Consider the following 27523-nt stretch of genomic DNA (forward strand, 5'->3'; position numbering starts at 1 on the left):
TTTTGCATATATATTACGGCTCATTTGTTACGGAACTCTTTAGAAGTAGCTTCATGATTATCTAAAATTCCTTTGAGCCTAAGCTAACAACAATGTACTTGATGTGTTCGTAGCTTTTCACCATTATATTCAAAACAATGTCGCACTTTTATGGTAGTGCAGTTTCAGAAAGTACTGGCGAATATTAGAGCAAAATTGAATTTTTAGCTCCAAGGGACAATTTGCCCAGAAGGGCTGTTAATTTCGTTTTGGCATTTTGCGTCGTCACTATAAAACGACGTTTCACTTTTCAAATTGTTGCCACCAAATATTACAGCCCTGCGTTATATTTAAGGAAATTAAATAATTAAGAAACTGCAAGAATGTGTGTATGTTTTTCGCATTGTGAAAAAATGACGGCACCTAGAGACAACAAATTTTGAATAGCGTAGTCCTCCCCTCGAATGTGGGCATCCGGAAAAACAAATTTACAATTTGGAATTTATTTTGTTATCTATTTTATACTTTGTAAAACGTTAACGAATTTTTGATTAACAAACTCAACACTTTCAAAGCGAGCAATGGCAACACTGTACGGGGGGGGGGAAATTATAGCCAGGGCGCGAGACTATGTATCGGAAATTCTACAGATATGCTCTTTTTAAATCGTTTGCGATATTTCTGTTGAATGTTATTTTATGGTTTAGGGCGGAGAATTTAATAATAAAGATATTTAATAAATAAACGTAACACACAAAACGTTAAATAAACGCCCCTTTGGGCCTATTATCAAATCTGAAAGCTTTCAGATTTTATATTACGGGGGCGTTTTTTTAACGTTTTTGTAAATCATTCTGAATGGTGGTAACATGCAGGTACAGGCTGCATGTTAAAATAGGGGGTATTTTCCAAACTGTCATAGCAAAAAATTTACAGCCCTAAGTCTACGTTTTGGAATCTGATGCACCTTCTCTCTTTTTAACTGTTATTTTTTATTCCGCCTTCTGATTTCTTATTAAAAAAACGTGTCATGTTAAATCAAATCCTCAGTAGTTGATTTATCTTTGGACGATCACCATATGCAAAATCGTTTTTCCCATAAGGTAATGAAATTTTATTATTTCTTTTTTGAGAAAAAATTTATAGGGTGTTCGCCCTAGCTGTGTAGAACTTCATTCCAAAATATGTTATTTTTTACAAAAAAACTTTAAAATACTTTTTTTGGATCGTAATTTTACTACGTTGTTTATCCTGTAACTGTGTTGGACATGTTGATACCTTGTCGAGAGCGTCGAGTGGTAAAGTTGCTTAACTCTAGTAATTTACACCGAGGTTCAAATCCCGCTAACGGGCTGGCTGCATGAGCGTTTTCATGGTTTTTACCATGTGTAATGTGCATACGAGCCAGTTTACAAAGTCTTCTTCGAAGACGTCCTTCCCTTTAGGCAGATAGGCCCGTTAGTGCTTTGCCATTATGAAATAAACCAACCAAACCAATATTTCGAGAGAAAGTATAACTTTCATTTATAGCTTTTACATCTGAAGCCTGTAGATTATACTTTGTGTAATTTAAACAAGAGTGCTGATCTGTATAATTAGTTCTGTTATACACAGTAAACATGTTTATTTATTAAATACTATGTACTTTTAATGCTTACTTTATGTTTTTTTTTCCCTCTTGCTCTTAGGAAACAGAATTGATTCTTTTGCTGAAAACCTTAGAAGGTAGAGGTCATTGGTAAGTTTCGTCTTTTTATAAATGTTTATGCTTATACTCCATCCTCAGCGCATAAAAGAAATAAAAAATAATCATAAACACATTTAAAGAAATCCGAATTTTTTTATTATTTTAAGCCAATTTGATTTATTTAATAATTAGTTCGAAATACTGATCGGAAATGAGAATAAAATAATATTTACTGTATCTTGAATAAGGGGGGGGAATCCAATCTTTCGGACTGACAGTGTTGATTTAATATATATTCGATTTTATCAGATTTCATTCCCCGTGATAAAGGGATTGTGTCAACATTTAGTTGAGCCGTTTTAAAAATGACGTTTAAGAAATGGTCTACGATCTCCTTCTGAAACACCTTAGCTGAAATTGTAAGTTCAATACGGCGGTCACCGAAAATGACTGTCCCGAACTTTCCTTCTGCAGACCATTATAGACCTTTGATACGATATTTAAATAATCGTACTCTCCTAATGGCCGCCGACAGATCTATGATTAACGATATATGCATTTCTTTCCCGCGCATGAATTCTTCAGCTGAAAAGCACATGGTTTTTTATTTGAACATATTTATGATTCTTTGATTATAGAGTCATTAGGTTTTTTTTTTTTTTTTTTTTTTTTTTAAACGTGAGAGGTGAAGCAGACGTGAAATATGTGCAATGCCCTCCCCGGGACTCTAACCTGGACCTCTCGAATACACGCCGAGTGTGCTAACCGTTACATCACAAAGGCATGCAAAAAGAAGAGAGAAAAATCCCCCTTTTAAAGGGCGACTGGGGATTTGGGGACCCAAACGCGAAATACTGGTGGTGAAGAATCATCATCCACCACTTTTAGTTCGGGCGCCACTGTAGAGTCATTAGGATTTTTGTAGAAGACGTGAAATATGTGCAATGCCCTCGCTGGGACTTGAACCTTGACCTCTGGAATACATGCCGAGTGTGCTACCGTTGACTACGAAGGCATGCAGAAAGAAGGGAGAAAATACCTGATAAGATCATTGCGTATGCGCTTAAAGAAGAATAACGTAATTTGAGTTACATATAATTGTCATATATTATCAGGCGCACCTTAATTATCTTATACGAATATCTTCGATGATATTTCTTACTCAGGCGCAATACATCTGAGATGGAGGCATCCCTTTCTTTTTGAAAGGAGAAAATTTATTTTTTAAACGCTGGCAAAATGCAGTTTAACCACGTATGTAAATCCTTACACGGAAATTGCATGCAGGTCGCCTATTACGCGGGCTAGCCAGTTACCCTTATTGCGCAGATGTTGGCGAAGGAGGGGACCTACATTCGCCAAGCCAAAAGGGGGTCAAAAGGCGGTCGAGGCCTTGAAAAGAAGGCCGAGGCTTCGACGCCTATCCGATCTTCCACTGTTTCCTCCTAATTTATAGTCGTATCTATTGCACTTAATCCGACTGCAACAGATAGGCTTCGCGATAAGTCAGTCGTCAACGCGCACTTTAGTCTGATCTGATTGAAGATCAAAGCTAGTGGATGAAAGTGTGTGTTGCATTGTATAATCTCGTCTCCAGTGATGTGTGATAGAGGGAATTTCTCCTCACCTACAAGGTGTTTATAATGAGAGGTGAATGATTGGAAGTTTAAGCGACATTCAGCGGGAGAACACAGTTTGAATTCAAATGCAAATGAAGCGTCTTTGCAGATGTAACAAATTAATGAAAATTTCTTAAATGTGAATGTAATCTAAGACTGATTCACGCTCATTAAAAAATTAATCTTTTTATTGTAATATTGTAATAATTAATAACTATTGCAGAAAGATCTAGAAAAATTGGTGTATTTCTTTATACTGAGAAATGTTTTCAGTTTAAGATAAACAGGCAAACTCTTATAAAGAGTTAATTGCCATTTCCGATGAAAATATTTTTCGTATTGTAGAAATTTTGTAACAGCAAGAAGCATGATAAAAATAAATGCGTATTTAGTATAGAAAATTCAGAATAGTTATTCTAATATTGCTAATATGCGAAAAATTACATTAATATTTTTTTAAAGCAGTATTCTTATTGCTGTTTTCTCACCTTGGATTCTGTTAACACGAATCATTTTCTTAGGAAGTTTTCACCGAAAATTATTCTTCGAGGATAGCTAATTTAGTGTGGTTTGTAATAGTAAAGCAGCATTTAAATGTGCACTGATTTGATGTCTTAATGTTTAATTTGGTTAGTTTAACTGAGCTAAACTGATAAGTAGACAGAAGAATTAATTAGAAAATTCGTCTTAACAAAATTGACATTAAGTTTTAAAATTTAACGTAACGTAAAGGATATTTAAATATTTAAATTTCATTTTAGCGTGAAACTATTTAGTCTTAAAAAGTTAAAAATATCTTTCTATTTCATTACCTTCTTGTCGTTTATTTTAAAAGTTAAATATTAACTTAAATTAAATATTAACTTAAGTTTAAAGTTAAAAGTTTAACTTAAGTTTAAAGTTTAAACTTAAGTTAAAGTATTAACTTAAGTTTAAAGTATTAACTTAAGTCTAAAGTTTAAGTTTAAAGTTTAAAGTTAAATATTAACTTAAGTTTAAAGTTTTTTATTTTAAAAGTTAAAAATATCTTTCTATTTCATTACCTTCTTGTCTAGTCGTGGAGGATGATCTTTCACCAGTATGATTTGGCGACTACTTTAAAAAAGGGGAATATATAAGGTATTTTCTCCCTCCTTTCTGCATGCCTTCGTAGTGTAACGGTAGCACACTTGGCGCGTATTGGAGAGATCCAGGTTCGAGTCCCGGCGAGAGCATTGCTCCTTTTTCATGTCTCCTGCTTCAAAATTCCTCATGTCTTTGCAAAATAAAGCAAATATTTGAAGAAAATAATATACCTTCTTTATTCATGCAAAAGAATATTTCTATTGAAATAACTCAAAAGAGAGATAGGAATTATAACCATCTTATTTAATCTGACTTAAGTAGCATAAAACGATGAATACAAAAATTAGCAGTCAGTATTCAAAATTGATGACACATAACAGTGTAGAACATTCTGATGTTTTTTTAAGTATTTCTTGAAGCAATTTGTTCATACTCATGTGCTGTGTATACCATAGCACTAATGTTACTGATGCAACGGAAAATAATTTTTTTAATTGTCTCTCCTTTCACTAATAAAGGGATTTAAAAATAAAATGATATGAAAAGTATGATTTTTGTTTTTATAGAGCTGACAATTTGTTAAATATTGAATATTGCATTTCCCCTACTTAATAATAATAATGTGCGGGAGTAATACTCGTATTTAAAAACTGTTTATAAGGAAATCATTCGACACCCCAATGTTGAATCTAAGAGTGTTAATTCTAGTTATTTTGGGTGCTGTGGTTAAAATTTTTATTTCCGTGAGATTCAAATATTTGTTAGCCTACTAAATGTCAGATTAGGTTGTTTCTTGACATCGGGGCACTCAGTAATTGTCTACTCTAGAAAGAATGCTTAGTGGGCAGTTTTCTAAAGATTTATGCTCACATGTCGCTTAGATATAACCACAAAATCTGAACGTGCAAGTCCATTCAGTCGCTGAGAATTAGACACAGGATGAAATATGATAGTTCTGCCAAATTTTATATCGGAAATTTTGTCAGTTTAGTGTTCTTCGCAATCATCCAAAGTGTCCAGGCTCTTGGTAGACGTTAAATGAATTATCGCTAAGTCTGAAGTAACGACTGAAACAGGAGAAGGGTGTAAGAGATCCTTTATTTAAAAGTAGATGAGAACAGAAGGCGCACTTTGTGCTTATAACTCAGCCAACCGCTTGTGGTATGATAACCTATAGTAACAGTAAGTCAAATGTAAAGTTTAATTTCAAATAAACTAGTAACCGAAGGATACAAAAAATCAATTAACGCGGAGCTCGCTCAGAACATAACTGGCTTGGATATCAACTATCGGCAATTATAATGCAAGGCCGAAGACTACAAATATTATCTTATCTAGGAATCCTTGTAACGAGAGGCAGAACACGCTCTCTCTGTCTTGCAATCTAAAAACTCACCACACGCGAAGTAAATTTGTATTCTGGCGGGAAAATGAAGGGGAGAAACGACAGTAAGGATCCAAAACATAAAATAACTGGTTAACTAACAGAAAGAAACCTCACAATTTAATAAGTAATAATTTATAAATTATAAAAATTAGAGATTTTTTTATTAGTAGTAGTAGTAGTATAAGTGAACGATTATAAAACTTGATTGTTCTTTTGATAGTCCTTCAGGAAAATCAACTATGCTACACCTACCTTATCCTTCGAAAATGGCGAGAGCAATATATGACATTTTTATCTGATTCGTTCGAGATTATTTTTTCTGAAATTACTATTAAATTATTTTCCTTATTTTTGCTGCAAGGTATATCTTTCATGCTTTTTACGGTTAGAAATGAATTTTAAGTTATATTGAAGAAGAGAGAAAGAAAATTAATTAAATATTTATACGCTAGTGTGCAACATACTTTTCTTCAAAAATTAAACTGTTGTTTGATGTATAAATCTCATCAATTAATAATAGCTGTGGAAGGAATCTTCTATTCATTGGTGTTTTCGAATTCAGCAACTTCTAGTGAAGAAATTAAGTTTCCTTGGAGGGGGGAGATAGAATGGATTCCCGTTATATTAAACTCGAACGTAAAAAGAATTACAGTTATTAAGAGAAAATATTAAATTTTAGTTGGAATAATTTTAAAATATAAGGTGTTCAAAATTTTAATGTAGAAAGTTCAAATTTGTCCTGCGAAGTGTCTTTGTACATATTTCCTGTGCTTTATATCGTGGTAAATTTCAGGTTCTGTTTAAAAGCAATAAATGAATTGATTTTTCTACTAAACTCAAGAATTCAAGAGAGAAAGAATTAATTTCATTCATTCACATTTTCAGAGTATAAAAAGGAAAAATTCTGAAATTTGATATCGTCTGTGGCTGATGATTACATGCTAAGTGCGCGCGAAAAGTAATTTACACTGACTTCGAAGTTATACAATCCTTCCTAGATCTCACATCAGCGTATATATTCAGGCGTTGATATGATATAGCATTTAATTACATTCGATACTTTTATTATCCACTCACACACTATTTCTAGCCTGGTGTGATGCATTTGACCTGCTTTCCCTTCCTTGCCTTCAACATTCATTTCAAAATCGCTGCTTAAAATGACTGCAGAAAGAGAAAACACCTGACTCGTAATTCCATTAATTCATTGGAAATACATTTGTGTCCCAAATTATTCCCCCCCCCGTTTTCTCGAAACCCTAAAATAATATTCTTGTGCACACCTCCACTGAAAACAACTCACCCTCATTCCAGAATTATATTCTCTTTCGAAAACTTCCCCGCACACACGTATTGCTTCCCTTATTGCTTGTCAGTACACTATACCATTCTTCAAAAGCTTGGAAAAAATCTTCAATTGAATGATTTCAAAAGATAAGAGCATCGCGCATCTATCTTTCAGGTTTCTTCGTAAAGAAAAGGATGCGCGTTATACGGCGAATATAAATTAAAAACCTGAAAAATATAGTTTAAATTATAAGTGCGCGTTATAAACCGGTGGGCGCATTAACGACAGAATATACGGTACGTGTATTCCCGTATCCTGTTGCTGGCACATATGATAAATGTTCGTTTCATTCAGTTTCTTTTACTGACTTGCATTTTGCTGTGCTTCGTTTTCTGTTCGAGGCAGAAAATTTGTAACTAGCTTTTGTGTGTAATAAAGCAAAAAAATAAGTGCTTGTAAACTGTGCAGAGTCTCATTTTTTGGTAATGTACACTAAGTCAAGACTCTACTTAGAGTCTTGACTTAGTGTACGTCAACTCAAAAACAGAATTCTAAATTCAAATGGTCTGCTCTTAGTTAACCAAAGGCTGCACCGAAATATTAAATGTGCAAGTTTTCTTTTACCTACTCCGGCGTGACAGCACAGTTTGCAAGAATAAAGCAGTGCTATAGACAAATACAGGTAGAAGCTAGGGCAGCACCTCCGTAGCATCACATGTAATTGAGGTATTGCTGAACTTATCTAACTGTTGAGCTTCAGCTCCAGTTTTGAGGAAGAACACCCAGGAGGCGGTGCGAGGGTCTAACACCCCTCTTTTCCTACCAGCTACCTCTCGAGAGGACTCTTGGCTCGCCGTGTATTTTTAGTACTCCCGTGCCGCATGGACAGTATACGTGTACAAACATCCATGCCTTCTTCGAAATTCGAACCCGGGTCATCGGTACAGTAGTTAGTGCCTTTAACCACTATATGGGCTGGGAGACGCTGATCAAAGCATCTTGACATATAACGGAGGGAAGAGATTGTACATGAAATCTTAGGCAATTGGGGCATCCAAAGGTAAAAATATTCGTTGAAACGTTTTTTCTAAAACGGAAAGTGAGTAGACAGGAATGTTATCGTATAATATCAACTAGTAACGTGACCTTCACCAGGCGGAACACGCTCTACTTAAGTAAACGCGGGCTAACATTTGCAGTCTGGCAGGAAAAAGGAAAAGGAGAAATGACAGTAAAGGTCTGGAATATAAAATAACCGGTTAAATAAAATAAATACCTTAGAACTGCTTGTAATAATACTCATTACAAGTCACTGTATTTATTAAAATAAGTACAGATACAATTTTATCCTTTTTGAGCCAGCTTCTGTTATAAGACATAAATCTTCATTCTCTTTTAATTTTCTTATGTCGAGAATCGTTAGTATTAATCGATATCTGTCAATGTTTTACAAGTTACAGTTTTTATTTTCATTATCCAGCATTAAACTTTCATTAACAATTTATTAGTGTATCAGTGATAGAAACCTCGAATATTTTTATTTCTGAAATAATCATTTATTTTCTTCCGTTAAATAATTTTTATTCATTTCTTCATCTCTTGGTATAAATCATTTTGCTTTTCGCGCATTTTCGGTTGTTCGCGCATTGCGCAAGAGAAAGTTTAAACGGTAAAATGACCTTGGTAATTTTGCTGTTGATCTTTTTCTCTCCCAGAATTCTATAATCATCCAAAAGCGGAATTCCAGACGCCCACCGAGCTGCAGAATTTAAAATTGTTTTGAATTAAGTTATGAAATCTTTTAAAATAACGTTAGTCGCTTGCGGAAAAACTTATAATCTTTGATCTGCTTTAATCATAATTCATTTTACGAATAATACGGAAATGATTTCAGGGCTCTAATTTCCTTCTGAAAAGTGATTCAGAGACAAAGATACCAATTCCAGCAAACACTTAGAAGTAGAATTTAATTCCTTGTCTTTCATGTTTATTTTCTACAAAGTAGTTGCGAAACTCAGCTTCCTTTATCATCAATGTTATTCTTGTCGTTATTATTATTTCTTCCCTTTTCATTGATTTATTTGTGTATTTATTTTAGTTCTTTGAATCTATGCATGCGAAATAAACCAATAGCAATTTAACGTTCATAAAACGTCTTTATCTCTTAGGTATTTTCCCTACCTAAGAGATAAAGACATTATCTTTATATACCATTAGACATAACATTAAATGTTTATTAAAGAGGAAATTCGCACTTCTTTACGTGAAATTTGTAATAATCCTAGCTTGTATATTCTTAGCTTAAATTGATGTTGCTCATTACTATAGAATTGTTAATATTTAGTTGAGCTAACATTTATTATCATTGCAATTAACACCGATAATTTATACTTATTATTCATTTTATGGCATTACTATTTTCATAATAAAATGCATGAAAGGAAACGTTCTTTAATTTTGCCAAATTTATTCCGAAATATTTACGTAACTAAATAATTTGCTTCTTTAAACAAATTGAATTTTCTTAAATAAGTTACTTAAAATGTGATTAAACAATGCTTAAAAATTAAATATTGTATGAAATTAATTAAATATTGCAAAAAAATAAATAAATAAATAAATAAAATAAAATAAATAAGTAAATATTGCATGAAACAAATGGATTTCATCTTTATTTTTTCCCAAATGATAATTCCAAATAGGTACTTCGTATAAATTATGGAATTTTAATACAGATATTTTTAACTAAAATCAATTTATTGTCGTTTTTTAATTATTCACTGATATTTAAAAAAGTGTCAAGTTTTTTACTATAAGAAGCTTTAAATATGCGCATTGTTATATTTTTATTCAGTAGGAATTTTATTAAAATCTCTTCCCTCCAAATAATGATTAATGCATAACTATGTGTTAGAACATTAATTTTTAAGTTACGAAAAACTGCTTCTTGTCGAAATTTTTAAAATATTTGACGCAACTCGAGTTCAAAAGATCCAATGAGAACTTTTTAAAATTTGTTTCTATCTAAATACTGTTGCTGGAAGACTCAAATATAAACCATGTATTTTTCTGTTTCTTGTAATAAAAATGCCAAACCTTATATTTTTCTGTTTCTTTTAATAAAAATGCCTGATCAATGGAGTCCTAAGCAATCCGTTATTTAAAGCTACGACATTTTACATAAAAGCCATTAAATACTTCCGCTAAACTACAAATTAGCCTTATTTAACTGTATAGCTTGCTCTTTTTCCCCCTTAATCGATATCCTTTAAATTCCCACAATTTGTTCACTGCGATTTCTAAATTCCCTTCAATGACTCTACCTGAATGTTTGTTGCCTGCGCCACTTTATGGCCCGTAAGAGCCAAGCAACAATTGCCAGCGTAAACACGGCATATCAAATGCATATCACCTCCGCTGGCGGTTTCCTTCCCATCCTCCCTTGCGGCGCACGCGACCCCGGCACGCGACGACAGATGTGCAGCGATGGTTCCAGTCAAGCCTCCTCCCCATCACCCTCCCCACCAGAACCGGCAGGGGGATCTATTGTTGCCACTACAGCGATTCATATAAAGCCGGAAATTTAATCCTACGGCAACCGCTATGTCCTTTCTCCCCTTTTCTTCCCCCTTTAAGATTTTTTTCTTCCCCTCAAAACGTTATCTTTTTTTCGTGTAGAGTAATATTGTAGTGTTTACTTATTTGCTTTTCCTAAGCACGACGCTGAAGAAGAAGAAATAGCGCATTTGCGCCTTGAAGATTCAATTGTTTATTTTCATCACGTTCGTCTTCGTGTCATGGTCGCCTTTGTTTTGATCATTGCTACTTTGCTTAAAGTCTGTCTACCCCTGGGCTAGGAGGAGTGACGATGCTACCACAGCGATAGATAATATTCTGGTTAGCAATTACAGCAGCCAGCGGCGGCTCCATTGTATTTAATAATTAGTATTCATTTCTTGTATTTATTCAATGGCTTCTCCAGCTGATTTGCATTTATAAGATTTGAACCTCTATTTCTTTCATACCAGCGTTGAATTTTGCGAACGAAAATATTTTTGTAGAATTTTGCTTTTCGAGACACATTTATCTCGCCTAGGAATATTGTCAGCACTACGCTAGAACCACGAATCTGCATAATCGTTTTTTCAAGCGAAACATGTTTAAGATGTTTGACGCTTTTTGGGAAGATCGAGATATGACTTGTACGTAGTAATTTTGGCTGTCCAAGTCGGTATGGTAGATGCCAAATCGATGACCCTGGGTACGAAGTTTGGCTAAAATATTTGAAATTGCAGTGTATCTTTCCAAAATGTAAGCATGTGCCAGATTTCGAAGATTTCTCGAAAAATTAGGATAGGAGATTAGAGGTGCAGGGCGTTTGAAATCCATGCTCGGACTGCTCAGGGTTAGGAAGGAGTTAGGCAGATATGTGATGTCACCACCTTGCTGAAAGCGGCAGTGGTCACAAGTGGTATTTTGATTCTCCAGTGATAGGTTTTAAACGCACTCATCTATGATTATACACGAAGCATGTCCATACGGCTGATGCAGAGTCTTCGTATAACCAACAACAGCAATAATATATGAAGTAATAATAAATCTGAAGTATGTATTTCGCGAGAATATGAGATAGGTATTTCGTCTTTGCAGAAGAAATATGTTCTGCATCATTTTACTAGACATGATTTGTTTTATTATTTATTTCGTCTAGTTGAAGACATTTCTGCCAAAGAAAGGCAGATTATTTTAATTTTCCTTATTCATTGAGAAAAATCATTCTGATATGTTGCACCTGCATTTCATAAGGAGGAAAAAAAATCGTGTAAAAATGACCTCCCTCCTGCCCATTCTACAAAGCTAATTGTTTGTTACATTGAAAGCCCTTCCAACTTTTGCATTAACCGATTACTTTCAATAGTGCAACAAGAATCTTTAGATGAGAGTTGCCGAGTTTGATGTTTCCAACTTAAGTCTGAAAGTTTTTCACTGGAAAAAGACAACTGAATTCAAATTTGTCAGACTGAAATTCTGATCTTAAGCAAACAGTAGCAGCCGCTTTAAATAGTAGCATTTTACTACTGTATAGTTATAGATCTTGCTCTTACAGTTGTTGCTATAGTAAAAGGCAGAAATTTTTAGAATTAAGCTTTAAAAAGCGACTGTAGCAACCATGATAAAGTCACCGAATTTCACAACGTAAATTAAGCCTGGTATTCGTTTTTCGCACTTTATTTCATACAGTATGTGAGTGAAATATGACCTTGATAAATTCTTGAATTATCTCACCTCATATCAATTGGAATCATTTCATTTACAGTACACAAAATATTCGAAGTTCCAAATACATTTTTTAACCTTTCAACTTTAGAACATTTTTCATTGTAGTTTCATTCTTATAGAAATCGCATTTGATTTTACTTAAATTATTAAATTCATTTTATGCTGCCATCGTTTTTAGCATTTACCTCATTGATACTGGCAGTGCAATGACATTTTTGATTGAACTGGAACAATCTATCTCTAAACTGAAATAAATAACGTTTTCAAGCTCTTGAAGATAATCCGAGTAATGTTATGTTCACTACGTATGCTTATTTGTTTAGGTGATGGGTACCAAACAAACATATTCCTTCCCATCGTCTTAACCATGAGATGATTTGTGAGAAAGTGATTTTGGGTATCAAAGATAAACGTTAAACACGGGAGCTGTCATCGTTAATGCGTTGCCAAATGAAACATAATCAGTTAAGGGTTTTTAACACGCTTTGCCTCATAAACCTCTTTCTTGTGTCCACCCTTAAGAAGAGGGTTGATGTGGAGAGGGGAGTAGATGGACAAACTCTCTCGAAAAGTGACGTGCGTGGGAGCGACACCAACTGCCGGTCGTCAAGGCGAGGTCCGTGGAGAGAAGTGTTGTTTGAATGTCCCTCAATCTCCTTTTAATTATCGGAAGGGTTTTAATACCGGCAACCCATCCGATTGAGTCTTCAACGATCAATCTCGACTGACGTTCTCCAAACTAACTCCACAGACGCCTTGTGTCCACATCGGCGGCAGTTTAGTTTAAGGGGGACCGGGGGGAAAAGAGACCCTTGTGCCCCTTACCAAGAGGGGAAGAGGGCAGTCGTCACCTTCGGGTTAGCAAAAGGGCGTTGTAATTATCGTGGCAGTGTGTTGGAACTCGAAGTGTGGTCGTCCGGCGAGGCACTGTAGACTAGCCAACCCTTTGCGAGGAAGAGAAGATAAAATTTTATTAAATCATATTTCCTGTCATCTTCATATAGGTGTTTAATTGCTTTCAGGCATCCTTTTATATCGCCTTCCAGAAGCATGTCAGCAAAGGAGTTGCTTGAAATTAATCTTAGTATAACCCGTTTAATGCTCTTTATTAGAGCGCATTTTTGTTATTAAGATTTCTAGTCGTTTGTGTTATCTTATTTATTCCACAAGGCCCCCATTATCATATGAACCATTAATAAACACATAACTATGCAAAATTATAACATTAAATGTATTCAAATATGCATCCATGCTTCTAATTACGAGTAGAAACATTAAGATGTTGAAGTGTCTGAAATATAGAACTAAAAATGTATCTTTCATTCAGTTATTATGGGGTGTTTCATTTTAGCCTTTCTCGACTTAAATTCTCTGAAGCTAGTGAATATGACTTCATCAGACCGACTAGCCAGCAATCCTGTAAAGTCTTCTTGTTTGGTTTGGGAGTATAAACTGCAGACCCTACTGAAAGACGAAGTAGCGAATTCTCGCGATCTCTTGAAAGAACAAATGACTGCAGAAGAAGGTTATAACAACATTTTTATTTTAACTAAATGAAACAGAACATGCAAATTACTCTTGGCTTACGAATTAACCACCACTTGTGGCTAAGCAACTTGAATACAGAATAGTATATATAGTCGAATGAATTAGTAGCTACACAGCTGGCTCAGTCTAAACCGCTTAATCGGCAATACACAACAAAGCCGAGCCTAGAATATCAATATAATCTAAAGTAAGTGGCTAGCACAAAAATATTCAGCTAAAAAGCTGCTTCAACCACGCGGCGTAAACTCGAAATTAACTCTTCTACTGCGAACTCCTTCTGCTAGTTAAATACTATTTCCGAACTCATTTAGATTTGCATATACATCATTTAAATTGGCATTCTGGCAGAAATTTGAAATCAGAAGGAAAGGGAAAGTTTCTTAAAATAAAAAATAATTGGTTAGAACAAAATAAGGTCTTTACGACGCTCGACTCCAGTTATTGCACAAATACTCATCTTCAAGCAAATGGAGCTCAAGTAGAACCTAAAAATTCATATCACGAACATATATCCAATTAAAAGAATCATTGTTTATTTTTCCAGATATTTAAAAACTGCAATATTTTTATTTCCTCTTCCTTTTAAAGGTACATATGCTACAAAATAAAAATTACGTATGAATTTACGTGTTTTCTTCTCGTTGATTTCATATCCAGATAAGTCTTGCTCACAGTCAGTGTTATTTGCAATTTTTTTCATTAGCTGCATGTTGCCTTTACAAAATATGAGTTTCATTGTCATAAAATGATTAACTGTATTTTAGGCATCTCCTATTTAGCGATTTACTTTCAGAAATAATTTAGTGTAAATGTAGTTTTGAGATAAAGTAGAATACAAATTGTTATTCAATTATTTATTTTGAAAATCAGTTAAAGTCTGAAGAGCCTTATTAGCTAACCGTTGTTATTCGTAATTTATTTTCATTCAGATAGTTTTCCTGAGTTGGCCCTGAATTAATTCTGATTTGCTGATTTCGAATTTTTTTTTTTTTTTAAATATTTTTGAGAACTGATTTTGAAAAGGAAACTACTTTAAATTCAGATGAAAAAACTTATCTCTTATCCTAAAGATACTTCATATTTAGTTTTAGTTTTGTTAATATATTTTTGCATACGTCAAAATAATTGATGTTTGCACCTTAAATTTAATTGAATAAAAGCTATTTATATATTTTTTATTATTTACAAAATTTAAATTCATTTAACATAAATTTAAATATTTTAGTGCTTTTTCGTTTCTTCAAGAACTTAGTTTTAGTCGTATTGTATAAGAATTTCAGTTAAAAAAATACTTTATTCTTTAAGAACTTTAGTTAAAAAAACAAGTCTCTTAAAGCTTTAATTAAGAAAGCATTTTATACTTTAAGATTTCATTATGAATGTATTTGCAAGATTTATTTTCCAGGCTCTATGAATGTAGGCATTGAGAAATTACCATACAAATTTCATTGTTATCAGGAACCGGAATTTATGACGAAAGTCAAGTCAATCTCTTGTAGCTGTAACCAAATTCTCTTTCCACTTATTTACCGAACTATGTTCTTCAAACATTCCTTTTCCGGAGGGAAGCATGGAGTTCCTTTCTTGCGTTTTCTTGCATCCGGTGTATCAAGTCGACACCTGTGTTCCGGAGAAAATGGTTTTCTGTCGTAATGTCTTATGCGTCAGTTTCCTACCCACAATTCAAACATTTCCAACGAACCGAAATGTGCTTATTTCTCTCTTATTCCGATGCACACTTTTAATTCCAAAATACTTTGAGTATCCATCTTACCGTGTAAAAATTTAATATCACAGTGTCACGTGACTTATCAAAATTTTAACACCATTTTACCTTGCGAAATTTCACTGTCAGCTATCATGTAAAACTTTAATGTAAAATCTTAATGTAATTTTTTTCAAATAAAATATTTGTGTAAGTTTACCATGTAAAACTTCAATCTCATATTACCATGAAGAAATATGTATTATGATACCATGTAATATAGAAATGTAGACTTCCGTCACTAATTACTGTCTCATGAACCAGGCGTTTATTAATTTCTCTTTAAATTTATTCGCGATCGGCGTATTAAAGTTTTAGAATAGTCAGTCATGATTGTATCATATATTCAACAATTTTTTTAACGTTTATCTGCCATCTTATAAAATGGCAATAAGCACATGTTTTCCATATTCAAACTATTAAGAAATTATATCTATTGTCTGAAAAGTAATGAGAAGGAAGCGACGTGAAATATGATTTTTCGGGTTCCAACTTATATCTAACAGTTGATATAAAATGCGCACCTTTAGTAAGAAGCACGCGATCAAACACTGGGTCCGATATTTTTAATAGTGCGAAATATTTATTGATACTTTCAGGGGATATTCAAGGGAGGGGGGAGGAAGAAGATTAGGAAATGGACAATGCTTTTTATTTATGTACAATTTGTAGCATATAAGTTTGCAACTATTATTATATAATAGCGGACAATCGGTCACCTAATAGAGCTCCTCTTATAAATCTTGCGACGCATAAATTGGCGAAACTTTTAAACCGAGCAGCAGCCCAGACTTCTGAACACTGGTAGTTCGATCTGGGTTCAAATCCCAGCTGACGGGCTAGCTACACCACGAAGGCTCGCTAAGAAGTGGGAGAAATACCTTATATCACATTTTGGAAAACATGAACGAATTTTTTATTAAGAAACTTAACGATTTCAAAGCGAGCAGTGGCAACACTGTGTGGAATGAAACATTCTTATCTCCAGCGCGCGAAGCTGTCTATCGGAAAGTTTAAAGATATGTTGTTTTTAAGTATTATTTTGTGATTTTGCTGTTGAATCGAATTTTACGTCGCGTAAGCACTAAGAAGGTGATATTTTATAAATAAAGTAAAAACACAAAATGTTAATAATAGAAAGACAAGTAAAAGTTATCTTAGTAAGAAAATGGAGCATTGATTTGATGAAATGAGAAAAGACTGGGGGGGGGGAACTAAAAAAAAGAAAATGATGCCTAATAATAAAGCTACAAAGATCAAAAACAAACAAATGGGTTAGTAGGAGTGAATGTAACAACAGACATGCAAACTGCGAGGTCAGCGAGAGGCTTAAAAAGAGTTTTTGTGCGACCTTTAAAATTCGAAACCAGTCAGATTTTTCTTTCTTTTTTTTTTTTAAAAAAAAAAAAAAAACTTTAAGTTAAAAAATATAGCAAAGCAGTTCTGATGAATTGTTGTTTCATTTTGTCAAGAAAACTTCTCTTTATTTTTTTAATTCTGGAAGTTTTTCAGTTGGTTTGTTTATTAAAAATCTAACTCTTGTCTACAATTAAATACGAAAGGATTCGCAATTGTTATCGCAACTTGTTTTGTCTAATTCATTGTCTTCATAAACGAGCCAAATAAAGAGGCTTATTTAATTGATTAATTTAATTTTTGAATTCTCCATGTTTAAACTGCGTGAAAAATTCTGTCTTTAATTCCTGTATAGTTTATTCAATGCCTGCCTGCGCTTTACTGCAATAAAATACGGATTTCATAATAAACGGGAACTTTACCTCGAAACCAGATCCTTTTTTAATTTACGCGTAATGCGGAAAAGGTATTCCGATGGAAATCGATAGATTATGTTTTATGAATTATTCTCCCTTTTCCTCGTTCTATTTTGATACTCGTATCGATCAGTTGGCATTGGTTATTAATAAACTCATTACCGAATTGATTTCAAATCGATGATGTTTGAGCTCGTAAGTGTTGTGTTATATTTCTCGCGAGTCAAATCACGTGATTAGCGGGATCACAGACTGCAATTCAGAAGAGCTTATCCGGTGATACGACCCCAGAGAATGGAAAAATTTAGAAATGTTTTTCGTGTTGGATATTTCGGTACTTTTCTGTTATCGGGACCGGATTCGCAAATGCATGTATGTATGCATGTATATATGTATGTATGTATGTATGTGTGCATGTGTGTATGTATACGCATAAGTGTAAATGTACGTATGTAAGAAAGTGTGCTTTATATGTAGATATATGTATATAGGTATGTATGTATGCGTGTGTGCACACAAAGATATATACATACATGCATATATCGATGTATTTCTGAATCCTGTCGGATAACAGAAAAGTACCGCTGTATCTTTAAACAAAGCAAATGGTGGTGGTTTCAGTTTTCGGCTGCATTTATATTTTCTTTTTCTATGTATATAGAAGTGAAAATTTTACAGATTCATTTTAAATAATACTTCATGAAAGTTTGAAGTTGATCAAAATTTAGTTCTTGAAAAAAGGGAGAATTGTTTCATACTGTCACAAAATGCACAGAACATTTTTTTTTGAAGTGAATGCCAAATTTTAATTTAATTCAACCTAATCAAATTTCCAGTTTAAAGTGTAACACTTTTTAGATCTAAGTTTCTGAAAATAATGTTCAATTTATAATTTTGATGCGAAATAAAAGTAAAATTTAAACTGGCAAATTAGAGTTAAAATGTTTTGCAAGATGTAACAATAAAAGTGTAAAGACAAATTTTTAAATGGACTGAGAACTTTAAAAACACTGAACATTGCAATGTTCAAGGTATGAAATTATATTTATAGAAATAATCAGGTAGAGCAAAAATGGAGCGGTAGAAATAAAAACTCAAAACAACAAATTGCAATCAAGCTTAATAAATGGCAATAATTAAGATTAAATAATTATAACTGGAAAATGAAGTTTAAAGATAAAATGAATTGCCTGTATTAAAATTAATAAATGCCTATATTAAAATTTGTGTATATTTAATAAATATAAGTTTAGAATACTAGGAAAATTTATGAATTAAGATTCGCTTCCTTACTGCTATCAAACATCTTTACGATATGCATAATAACGATTGCAGTTAACGGTTACAGTATGCAGTTTATGGTTTACAACCATGAAATTTTATACTGCTCAGTTTTGGATATCACAGATGTTTTAAAGTTTATATTTCTTCGAGGAAAAGGGATATTTATCCTAAGTTTATAACAGCTATTTTTTAAGTTAAAGCTTCTTTCCTGTCTCTCCTAATTTCAGCTTACAAATTCTTTACCAGAATGTGTATTTAGAATCGCGTTAAATGCAAATGGGAAGGAGTAATATTTAAGTCGACGTTCCACTGACTTCGGGGGAGAAAATCGGGGTTTCTGACTAGCACACGTTTGCCTTTTGGCCACATCTCTCTAAGCTGTTACTACGCTCAGCCGTATCACGGGCCCTTAATAGCTTCGCTAGTTTATTCGATATTTAGGGGCTAACTAGTTTAGAATTGTGTTAGCTTCGGATAAATCTCTTTAATTAGTCATTAGTTAAGTTCTTATTTCTTACACTTTTGAGTTTAAAACCGAGTGTAGGCTTTTGTTGGACGTCCTAAGGAAGGGACCGTTTGTACACCTTTAGTTTGAGCAATAAAGGATAATTAACCCTTCTTGATTTTACGTTTCTATTTCTGGACTTCAGCGATTATTCGCTTAGTAGTTCCCTATGTTCCTCCACAATTAGTTAATAGATAAAAGGGAGGAACACTACAGGGGCAAAGAAAAAAAATCTGATGTGAATACCATAGAACTTTCTTCTACGGCATATTAAATTAGACATATTTTTGCGACACTTCATTTAAATTTATTTCCTCGAAATTCATTAGAGGTATATTTCTCATTCTATCAATTAAATTATCACTCCGCGACAATACAAAAATACTTCAAAATTTAAAACATCTTAATTAAAAATCGTAAAACACAGAAAAGCGTAAAATACCAAATGCAATTGAAATTAGAGGTTCTACGCAAAGAACAAGCTATTCGGCTAACGAGCAAGGAAAACAAATGCGAAGTTAAATTTTGCTCCCGCTGGGCTGAGCGACGCTGAAGTGCACCAACTGAAGTAATTCTCTCACCATTAACAATTTTAAAAAGTGAACAAATTTGCGCCATTTACACTTTTTAATTGTTGATTATTCTACAGCTATTGCATGCAGATTAACTAAACGCATAAAAACCTTAACCGGAGCATAAGAGCAACATAATTCAAACATTCAATCACTTTTAAAACCAAAAATACACAATTTACTAACATATGAGAATTAAAAAAAAGGGGGGAGCTCACAGAGCCGGGTAAAAGGGTGAGTGTATATAAATAAAGATGTAAAATATAAAAAAATACGATGCCTTTGCTCTACGCGAACAGCCTTTGCTCTAATTAACCGCAATTTCAGAATCTTTCCCGTAGACAAGTACTTTCGAGAACATTCTGGCATGTTATGTAATCGCTACTGTAAATGCAGAGTTCGCGCCATTTTTCGTCAGAATGCTTCCTGCCATTGCTGCTGTAATATTCTTTGCTACTCTGTCTCTTCTTCTTCCCTTTGTTAGAATAGTTATGACGTCAAAAGCCTAAATTTAACCTTATTTGAATTAAAATCATTATTGGATATGTAATTTTGAAGAATCTTAAAGAATAGTGATCTTTCATTTTAAGTGAATAAAGTTATGGAGTTAAAAAAAAAAATGAAATTCTTCTTTGTCTTCAATTCGGCTGCCTTCTACTTCGCAACGACCACACCCGGACTCTGATGTGATCAGATTGTTAAACCCCATCATTTCCAATACCCATCTACTGCAAATATCATACATATGTGTGTGTGCGTGTGTGTTTGCAGATATGGATGCTTGGTGCGGCCGACTGCAACAAAAGGGAGTTCCCCAACTAGATGTTATAACAGCCCTATATACAAAATTTCAACGTTGTATGAGGAATCATTCTTTAACTATGCGAGATGCATACATACGTACGCATGTACAGACGTCAAAAAAAAAAAAAAAATCTCTTTTAAATCTATTTTACATTTCGTTTCTTGAAAAGAAAAAAAAAAAAAAGCCCTTTATTCTGTCCGTATGAAGGGATGTCATAAAAAAAATCTTCCACTTGGATTCCGGAGCGGTCGAAATGGATTTTTTCGTTGAAATGTGATACTCGAAATTTTCCGCGATTACGATACTTCCTTTACTTCATGCAAGGAAGTAAAATGTTAAAGTGGCATTCTTAATAATAATATGACTTATAATAATAAACAAATAGATAAATAATGTCTTTTCATTTCAATAAGCAAAAACTTGTTATTTAATTATTTTATTTATGACTAAATAGTGTGTTTTTCTCTTCATTCGTTAATTGATCCTGTAATATTACAAGATTAGTCAAAATTGACTTATTTAACATGGTAATGCCTACTCCAATTTTTTTTTCTGAGTAGTTTAAAAAAAATCTTTCAATTTTCGTTTTTCTTAAAAAATTTACTTGATTTTATTGAACTTTGATTAGTTTTTTTGAAAATACTGGCAACTCACTAGTTTGCGTTCTAAGAATTTAGAGGAATTTTGTAATTATAAGTTTGTTGCTTTGATAGGCGTTTAACTTTTCAATTCAGTTTCTCCGTGTTAAAGTATTTACCATAAAAAATGAAAAATACTTTATCATGATAAATACTTCAACATGCAGTTCTTCATTTTATTTCAAGTAGAAATGACATCGTATTTTTCTTTTACTTCTGAAAACGCCATATCCTGTGTTATATTCATACTTGTATTATTAGCATACGTCTTATAATAAAAGTAGTATTTAAAAAATTATTGATTTGAAAATAAATTTTTGACGTAGAAATATTTACATCGAATTTTACAAATTTTACGTTTAGAAATATTTACATCGTAGTCTTTCTCTTCATTTTTCGCTTCTCTTTTTTATGTTACGTTACGGTATTGCCGTCCATTCGGATCATCTCGCGATCTGGCCAGTTGCCAATTCTCAGAGTTGCTGCTACACCACGCAAGTCTCATTTAAAACAATAGGTCAGATTTTATGATACAAAGGTTCATAATTCGAAATACATATTCCGAATTCTTTGAATTAAAGGAGTTATGATTCGTGAAAACAGGATGTTAAAATTATCAGTCCATCTCATAAGTTTGAGGTACAATGGCCTATTTCTTATCATAAAAATAACGCAAAATTCTGCCTTCGAACTGATACTTTTTTAACTCCTTATATATTTTGAGACTTTTCCTTAATTCATCGGCAAGCGAGTTTCTAAGTTGCCGCATTCTCCCCGAAAGACTTCCGCATGAATTTTCCCCGCTTCACGATGGAGATGCTTCGGCTTCTTAACGATCGAAGACGCGAGAATTGTACCGTGTACCATTCGCGCGGCATCACACGCGTAGGAATGCCTTTCCGTGTCGCTTGACTTGCACCATTATTCGGAACGGAGTGGATCTACAGCTCTTTTCATTGCTTTCTATTGCCGTTTCATTTCTTGAATTACGTAAGCTATGAAAAGTTATTCTATGATTGACATAATGGATTGCCATACATTTCGCATCGAAAGGTCTGCTTTTAATTCCTAATGTAAAATATTAGTTATGTACGAAGTATTTAAAGTAGAGGTTAACTCACTAATTAAGTTTTAATAATTTATTTAATTTAATGCGTTTGAAATAAACATTTTTCTGAAGTTGTAACTAGATATTCTATTCTGTTCTTGTATCAAAAATGCATTAATTTTTTTTTTTTAATTCACGTTTTTTGCTTGCTGTTTTGCAAGGTTGTTGCAGATATGGATGTGCGTTTTAAATGGTAACAGTTATAAAAAAAGATATTTTAATAATAATAACTTTCAAAATATTCTTCCATATTTCTTCTACATGTATAAAAAACTGACATTTTATAGTTATTCTATGTACTGAGATTCTAAATAATAACCATAATAAATATTAGTCACAAATCAGTCATTTTTCGTATTATTATCATTTTCGTATTATATCTTTCAGTGAATTAAATTCTATTCACTATTCTTCTTTTTCACTTTACCACGTCAGAGAACTGCGTATCTAATGATAATACTTTTATAAAGTTTATATAGGTGTGCGTTTATTTATATTAGCAAAGGGGGAGGAAAAGAAAGGAGCAATTTTATATATGTTTTAGATTTCTTATCGCGCAGTGAAGTGTTTTGGAACGTAACATTTTTTGTCAGCTTTACTGTTTTTGGTCACTTAACTGCAAACGCGAAAACTAGCTTTAGTTTTAGGGCTAACCTATTTCGATGATGAGGACGAGATGAAAAATCTGTGTGCTGAAAATCCAAAAGGATAGGAGACATTGACTTTTTATTTTATTTTATTTTATTTTAAATTATTTATTTATTTATTTATTTTAGTCCAAAGGGGCTTTGTCCGTGAAGGACTGTAGTTTTCGTTTTGCGATTTTGCGTTGAATCACTATAAAAGTCCGTTTCACTTTTCAAACTGTTGCCACCAAATGTTAAGAGTCCTGCATTATATTTGAAGAAATTAAATAATGAAAAATCTGCATAAATGTAGGTATATTTCTCGCGTTATGACAAAACAACGGTATCTAGAGCCATCGAATTTTGAATGACGTAATCCTCCTACGAATATGGGCATGTAGAAGCCCATATTGGGAATTTGTTTTATTATCGATTTGATATTTTGTAAATTTTTCATATTTTGTTTGGTTTTCATATTTTGTTTGGTTTTCATATTTTGTTTGGTTTTCATATTTTCATATTTGTTTAACGAATTTTTGAGTAACAAACTCAACGATTTGAAAGCGAGCAATGGCAACAATCTACGGGGCATACAAAACCTTAAAAAACGCCACTTTGGACGTAATTTAAAATCTGAAACCTTTCAGATTTTTTTTGTCTTTTAAACCCAAAAGAGCAATTTGCCTAGAAGGGCTATTAATTTCGTTTGGGCATTTTGCGTGGTTTGCTATAAAACGGCGTTTCACTTTTCAAGTTGTTGCAACGAAATATCCAGGAAATCCTGCATTATATTTAAATTAAAAATGAAATAATGAAGAATCTGCATGAATGTATGTATGTTTCCCGCACTGTGAAAGCGCAACGGTACCTAGAGACATCAAATGTTGAATAACGTACTCCTTCACTTGAAAATGGATATCCGGAAGCCCAAATTTGGAATTTGGAATCTTTTCTATTTCATATTTTGTAAAACTTTAACGAAATTTCGATTAACAAATTCAAATATTTCAAAGCGAGCAATGGCAACACTGTACGGGGAAAATTAAAAAGTTTTCTCCAGCGCACTGTGTATCGGAAATTCCAAAGATATGCTCTTTTTTAATATTTTATGAAATTGCTGTTGAATTGAATTTTATGGTTTAAGTGCGAAGAACATGATATTTAGTAAATACAAATAACACAAACGTTAAAAAACGCCCTTTTGGGCGTAATAAAAAATCTGAAAGCTTTTAGATTTTTTTTTTTTTTTTTTTTTTTTTAAGTGATAAATAGGGTGTTAAAAATAAGGAGTTATTCTAAACAATTAGTTGCCTTTAAAGGTTAGAAATTTATTCAGTTTCCAGGGTCTTGTTTTTTTATTATTACTATGAGGTAATCTCCTCCCTTCTCCTGGGAAACTGAACTGACTACTTTAGCGACTGTTAGCTCCAAATACGCAAGTGAAAGGCAGTCTCACAAATTTTAAAAATAACTGCGGTTTGTTTGCTCTTATTTGACAGCTAAAGATGCTTATATTAAAAGTTTCGGTTTGAATTAAACTCATTGATTAAAATCTCCGTATTTTATTTCGGGTTTAAGAAATCTCATCTCTTACACCCCCCCCCCCAAGAGCCAAAGCAAAAAAGGACGAGGGAAAGTGCTTTTGAAGCATTTTCGATGTTTCACTGAATTTGCAGATTTGATAAAAGTAATCAGATTTAGAATAGAAGAGGATGTTTCCTCTAAAATATATAAATTTTCCTCTATAGTATATAAAGCTTGGAATTTAAGGTCTTGGAAACTGCAACGCATGTTTTCAAAGTAATTCCCATTTAACTGAATGCACTTATCCCAGCAAAAAGAGTAATTTTTTTAAGAACAAGAAATAAAATAATAAAAAGTAAATTTTTAAGAACTTCTTCAAAGAACGTTTTCGGTCATGTCTAGTCACCCTATCGGTGACATGGTTAAAGTCTTAAACTGAAATTCCATGAAGGTTTAAGTGTGGAAACAGAAAATTTTTCGCAGATCTTGAACATTGTATAAAGTTTTAAATTCCTCTTTTCACAAAAAGAAAATAATTACTGTTCGCATCTTCCATGGTTGCAAAAACAGAGCTACAACTGAATCGGACTAAACACTATTGCGCGGGATAACTGCATAGACATGTGAAGACTTGTTTGGGGACGGTAGATTTGCTTACAAGTTCTAGAACTCAATTTGTAATTATTGTCCTTACAAATAATTGTGGTGCATTCATAAAGTTTGCAAACTTTTGTGAAGTTTTAGTTGGTAATTACATTATTTAACTTGTGTCTATATGTTCTTGATTACCAATAGAAGTTTGGTGCAATTTCTACTTTTTCTTTGATTTTTTACTTTGATTATATTTATTGATTTTATTGAAATTTATTTAAATTAAATTTCGTTGAGGAGACGAGAGATCTAAATAATAATATTCTTAACGAGAGCAGCATAACAGGAATGGAGCTTAAAAGCAAACTTAATGACCTGAGAAAAAGTATAAAGGGCAAAATTAGTTTAAAGTAAAATATGCATGTGTTAAGCGTCGTCGGTGCTTACATTCTTTTATGTCAAGTGTGAACCGTGCTTAAAATGTTTACTGTCAACCGAAAACTTAAAACGCAAACACAGCTACAAATGAGTTTATGTTTACTTTCCCAAACTCTCGACCGAATCACAGTTGAAGACATTTTTGTTGCTAGTCGGTTTTATAATAGGCGCAAGCGTTATCTTGAAAAATAAGAACGTATTTTTGTTCGTTCTTTCCTTAAATCGATATGTCTAAGTTCTATAATCATCAAATATGAATTGGGGTCTTACGCCCGAAAATTCGTGTTTTTGTTTATAGCAACAAAGATTAAAGAAGCACAAACGCAACGAAAATATAAGAGCGAAATAAAAAGGAACTCGGATAGCAACGTCAGTGACTCAAACTTCTCTTAATGAGTTCAAGACACGCGCTCTGTGTTTAGAGTGTGTGGTGGTGGGGATGGTTGTGGTGGTCTGGAGTTGCTTGAGTTATCTAATAAAGTTACCATTATTTCGTTAACTAACTGATGGGCATATTGAATGTATACTTCGCAATGCTAAACATTTTTTTATTTATTTACTTGTTTTATTTCTAGCTTTCTTGCATAATAATTAGTTGCAGCTTATTTGTTGTAGTCTTGGCCTTTGTTAAGGTGCATAATTAGATTTTATAAAACGATTAAGAACTTTTTATTTTCCCCGCTTCCACGTATGCGTATTAAAAGTACATTAGTAATCAGAATATTTCAAGTTTTTATGTTTTTAGAGCAAAGATGCATTTTTAATATTCCTCAAGTACAGGTTTCAGACTCAAATAAAATATGTAATCGGTTAAGAATAAATTTCTAACCGATTTATAAATAAATTTTTCAGATTTTTTTTTATAAGAGTTTTTTTTTTTTTTTTTTCCTTTTTCCTTTTACCAAAATTCACTGCTAAAAGTAAAGCTAATGAATTCATTTAAAAATTGGATTATTAGTCTTGATTATTGAATTTTCTCTAATGAGTTATATTTTATTTTAATGTAAAAATACCATTATAATAATAAGGAAAACAAAAGGAAAATTAAAATTGAGGTAAGAGTATCATAGCTTCAGAATTAAATGTTAAAACATTAAGAAATAATTAGAATCATAATTCAAGGATACATATTCGCAATTATATACGTATAATAAAGAAAACTTAGCAATATTGATTGTGTAGTATGTTGATCCATATTGAAAAGCAAACTTGGTAGCCGAGGAAGATTAAATGTTCATCTTTATTTCAATTGATATTTGCAGCAACAATTCACTTGCCGCTCTAATCATGCCTATTAAAAAACATCTACATTTTTTATAACATTGTGATAGAAAGAAAAGCAGCGCAGCAGCGTCTTAAGGGCATGAGAGCTTAAAGCAAAAGTGCGCATTCCGGTATGGCAGCTTCTTAAGAGAAAGTTTCAGCGTAAGTTCCCAGTTAGCTACGTCATCAACATTATGCTAGTCATATGATATTGACTGATCTATAAACGACGCAGTCTAGAAAATTGCATAAAATTTTAGAATAGAGAGAGGAAATTAAAGGGCTGTTTCTCGTATTGCTAGTTTAAATTATTATTTCGAAATTTATATATTTTTTATCTCGTATATTTATATAGATATATATCTATGTGTATACTTTTTATGCGTGCGGTAGTAAACATGTAACTAAAATTCTAACTTTAATTTGCAAGTCACTTTAAATTGCGTCATTTGAAAATTAATCCCGTTATATGATTTTCACATAAAGTTAATGACGCAGCAACTTGCATAATGCTTCAGTCAGTAAGTTTTAGATTTCGGAATTGAAACTTTTAACAGCCAGTGCGAAAATTTTAAACCCAAACTAACTCATTCTGAACCAAGATTTCTTTCCGAACACACCGCTTTTTATAAATATAATTATAAGCATACAGTTTCTTTATTTTTTTTTTTTCGTGTGCTTTCAAGGAGCCTTTATGAAACTCTTCCTCCTTTATCTCTAATCGTGATCATTTTTCACCTAGCTCTCATTATAGTGATTTAAATCTTTGATATAAAGCT

General features: G+C 32.8%; 1 protein-coding gene across 3 annotated transcripts in view; it reads left to right on the forward strand.

Moving 5' to 3' along the window:
• pros (homeobox protein prospero) overlaps positions 1-27523 on the forward strand; it is a 281310-nt gene that overhangs the window by 29634 nt on the left and 224153 nt on the right. For all 3 annotated transcript variants that reach the window (XM_035364780.2, XM_035364779.2, XM_035364784.2), the window contains exon 2: positions 1668-1717. The gene's annotated coding sequence lies outside the window, so the exon portion shown is untranslated. The remainder of the gene's footprint in view (positions 1-1667; positions 1718-27523) is intronic.

The sequence above is a fragment of the Stegodyphus dumicola genome, chromosome 12 (genome assembly GCF_044657685.1).
Source record: "Stegodyphus dumicola isolate Sdum_Otavi_A_Nest chromosome 12, ASM4465768v1".
In the NCBI taxonomy this organism is placed as follows: Eukaryota; Metazoa; Arthropoda; class Arachnida; order Araneae; family Eresidae; genus Stegodyphus; species Stegodyphus dumicola.